Consider the following 4672-nt stretch of genomic DNA (forward strand, 5'->3'; position numbering starts at 1 on the left):
TGCTCTATTGTTCTGTTCCAGATTACCCCATTTCTCAGATCCCTCCACTAGCTTCATGTAGCTGCTCACATCAGATTCAAAACACTGATGCTTGCCCACAAAGCCAAAAGCAGAAAAGCCTTCTCCTGCCTCCAGGCACTTCTCAAACCCCACTCTACACCACAAGCATGGTTCAGCTGAACTCAACACCCCCATCCCTTAAGACACAAAGAACACATGCATCAAGACTCGTCTCTGTCCTGGTATCCAGGTGGTGGAATGAACTTCCGCTTGCTATCCGAACAGTCTGAACTCACTGTCTATATTCAAACAAAGACTGTGTTAGTGAAATATTTGTACTATTTGTTCTTCAGTGATACACTATTCATGTATTTTTTTAGAAAACCTGCCAGAAAGGTTCCCAGGGCATCTGGCTGAGACAAGAGGTGTGCATCGGTACAGGGATCATGCAAGACAGACCAAAAAGCTGCACAAGCTGGAGTTTTTTAATGTGGGCATGAGAGAGTAGACAAATGTGAAGCTTGTGAAGACATTAACATGACAGTGCATGACCCATTTACAACATCCGTAGTAACTGCCTTTAAATTAGGATATTAATTTGTTTATATTTTTGGAAAAAGAACCAATTAAATTTGAAAATATTGCTGGTCGGTACAAACAAATATACTAAGTGCACACACAGGGTTAAACAAAGACTATTACACATCACTAGCTGTGCCTGAATTCACAGACCACGTTGACAGCTCTGGGTTTTTTCCGGTCTTTCTGACTGCATAGTGGTATGGTTTATAATTATTTTATATAATTTAAAATAAAACAAAACCAAACAAAACACTAAAAACATCCAGTTCAGGTTTAAATCTGAATACAGATACAGATAGTGGCATTGAGTTACATCTCTACAATGGATACTTGAAAGAATTTCTGTAGTAGTTATACAGTATTTGATAAAGGCATCTGCCAAATGCTGTAAATGTAAATGAAAATATTTAACAACATTTTCAAGTACATTTTACTCTGCACAAGGTCACGTCAATAACGGTCTGCTACAACGGCCTCTAACTTAAACACAAATTCCAGAGAAAAATATAGCTGAAGGGAAGAGCCATACTGATCGCAGCACTGGAAAATCCCTGACGGAAGTTTGTCCATCCTGCAGGAGGAATGCGGCTGACTCTCAGAGAGGAGGAGGAGATGTGTCCACGTGCAGATGCCATCTATGGTATGTGTCCCACAAATTTACTTCTTTCTGCTGATATTGTTAACGACTAAAGTGTGCAGCATTTTATTCTGCTAAATGCTATCTCGAGGAAACAGATGTCCAGCTACAATAGATTTAACAGAGAATTCTATCTACAATCTGCACTTTTGACTTGCTGTTACTGTTTTCTGAATCTTTTCCGTGTGTGTGTGTGTGTGTGTGTGTGTGTGTGTGTCTTCATGCTAAACAAATGATCCTTTCTTTGTGTAAATTTACACTATCGTCCCCTCCCTCCACTCGTCTATGGCACAAATCTTGTTATTTGAACAGAATTTCTGTGTCAGTGTGACTATGAATACATAGGTGTCTGAAACTGGATATGCTGAAAAGCCAGTAAAATCCTGAACAGAATGCATTAAAATGGATGACATTTCCCCCTCTCATTGTCCTATGAAATCTAATCCAAAGCAAAGACCTAATAAACCAGCCATTTGGGCCTGTCTATTTGAGTTTTTTTATCATCCATCATGTGTTCCAAAGGTCATTCATGTATTTCATTATCTTCCATGAAATCTGAGCCAGAGTGTGACCACAAAACAAATGAATAATGTCACCTAATTCATTCTGTGTGAAAAGACAAGTGACTGGCCAAAATAGAATTGCCCTGGTCGAGATGAGTGGGTAACCCTCTTGAATTCTTGAGTGATTTATCAAGCTGAATCAGGAGTGGTGTGGCGCTCTACTGGACAGATATTTATATCAAAGGCCAAGTCTACGGTTCAATGAGGGGCAGAAATGTGAACTCATAGAGGAAAGCTGATACAGTAAGTACACTGGCTGATTTTGTTTGACGACTGAACCCAACTGGGTCATGTTCTGCTCACAGACTTTATTCTTAATCCAGAACAAACATATGGCATTGAACTAATGTATAGAGACGTGTTACATTATACAACAGTTAGTTCCAGTTCACTAATCTGATTGGATGAGCAGCGTTCCAAGAGTGCACATAGTTAGCACTGGGATGTTTCTCTATGTGTATCACTCGTCTTGTCCACACTACATAAAATTCCAATTCGAGCAACAGTTAAACTGAAACAGCTACTAAAGTAGAGTTAGTGACATCATCAGCAGCTATGGCAAACAAATAGATTTTTCATGAATATAACTTTTTACTTAAAATACTGTATAAAAGCTTGTCAGATGAATATGACAAGGAAGAAACGAAGCCAATTTCACCTTTAACAGGAATGTACAAATCAATGAGGGCCCAACAAGCAGCAAGCTAACCAGTTAGCCAATGGGCTATCAGTGATTGTGGCTTCTTTGGGATCTATTTCCATCAGCGGCACAAAAGAAATAAACAAAACATTTGTGTCCAAAATGTCAGTTTCTCTACATTCATTTCTTTTATAGAACTGTTGCATAAAAGCAATATTGCACAAGCAATAGCGTAGTTATACTGACTATTGGCACGGCTATGTTTAGCTACGGAATGAATCACAGTCGCACCGATATTCAGTATAACCGCACTCTTGTTTGTGCAATGTTGCTTAAATAACCCAATACCCCCTTCAGTTTATACTTCAGCTGAAACATAATTCGGATGAATGATGTTGAGGCTAGGGTGATATTCAACTTATTTGTTGTGATTTAACTAGCTAGTGTGATACAAACTCAGAATGATGTATGAAAAGAGCCTAGAGAAACACTCCATTCCTGCTGCAAATACAGACTTTCATTTGTTCCCCAATGAGATATGCTCTCTCAACTCCTCAGCTCTCTCAACTCCTTATATGTATATATCTTTTTATATCCTTTTACAGTGATCAAAGCACATTCTCCTGGGAAAGCTTTGAGAGCACAGGTACAGTTACAGAGAATACAATACAGCTCGATTGCAAGTCATTTATTTAGCACAGGGTTTATAATGAATCAGCATATTTCTGCTCAGGTTTGGAACAGCAACAGGTTAAAAAAACACCAATTTCAAAGAAGACATCTGCTTGTAATAATATTAAATGTTTCTTTTTCCTATGATGATCAGGGGCGGGGACCATAGGCAAAATATAGGAATGGGGCCCTCGTGTCAGTGTTTTAACATCAATATTTTAAATTTCAGCATACTTTATTTAGCATTAATAATTACAAATATATATAATTTGCATTTTTTAAGGGGCCCTTGGCTTCTGGGGACCCAAGGCAGTTGCCTATCTTTGCCTAGTGCTAAGTCGGCCCCTGATTATGATGTTGCTAGGTAATTGCCTGCTGTAGGCTAGCTTTACCTGGTTGATTACCAGGTTCTAGAATTAAGCATGCAACTAATGCCTATCCCAGGCCTCGTTGGGATCCCAGGCCTAGTTGGGAGCCTATCCCAGGAACACAGGGGCAAGACGGGAATACACCCTGGATGGGATGGCAGTTCAATGCGGGGCACTGTTCACACACTCTTTCACACCTAGGGACAATTTAGCACAGCCAATCCGTGATAATAGATAGTATCGTTAGATAGTATAGTAGTGTCGTTATTGTATACTGTAGTATAAACTATAAAGTTTGTCTCCCATTGAATATGTTGGTCCTCTTCTTCCTCATATTATGTTTTGCCATATTAATAAACATCAGAACTCTGCTTATGAATATTCATGCTTAATGGGACGTTCAGGAATAACACAAAAGTCCTCAAAATTATATAAAAACAACATGATACAACTTTAAATTGCTTGGTTTAGCCAACACAGATGTCCATGGTAACAGTCGTGGCCTAATGGATAGCGAGTCGGACTTGCAACCTGAAGGTGAATCTGAAGGTTGTGGGTTCGAGTCTCAAGTCCGGCAGGGATTGTAGGTGGAGTGAGTGAATGACCAGCGCTCTCTCCCACCCTCAATACCACAACTGAGGTGAGACCCTTGAGCAAGGCACCGAACCCCCAACTGCTCCCCGGGCGCCGCAGCAAAAAAAGGCTGCCCACTGTTCCAGGTATGTGTTCACGGTGTGTGTGTGTTCACCACTTTGTGTGTGCACTTGGGTGGGTTAAATGCAGAGCACAAATTCCGAGTATGGGTCACCATACTTGGCCACAAGTCACTTCACTTCATACTCCCATGATTGACAGATTTTCTCCCTCTTTGCTGAGGCTCTTACTAAGCTGTAAGTCTTGGAGTTATGTGGCCAGGAAGTGCCCCAGGTGTTTCCTGCTCTACTGAAGGGCCTGATAGTTAGCTGATGAGCTGGATGAGGTGTGTCTTCACTAGTCTATGTAAACAGTATGAAGGGATGGCCAGCTTTGATCCTGGAGGTATGATGTTTTTCCTGTTCAGATTGACTTCATTTTATTTCCAGTTTCAGCAGAGGTTTTGAGAGAGCAAGAATTCAGTGCAAGGTCTTGCTACACAGCCTCTCGTGTACATGGACCATTAGCCATAGTCGCTTGTCCGCATCTCCGAGTTCCTTCTGAGTTGTTTACTTCT

The sequence above is a fragment of the Pangasianodon hypophthalmus genome, chromosome 12 (assembly GCF_027358585.1).
Source record: "Pangasianodon hypophthalmus isolate fPanHyp1 chromosome 12, fPanHyp1.pri, whole genome shotgun sequence".
Taxonomy (NCBI): domain Eukaryota; kingdom Metazoa; phylum Chordata; class Actinopteri; order Siluriformes; family Pangasiidae; genus Pangasianodon; species Pangasianodon hypophthalmus.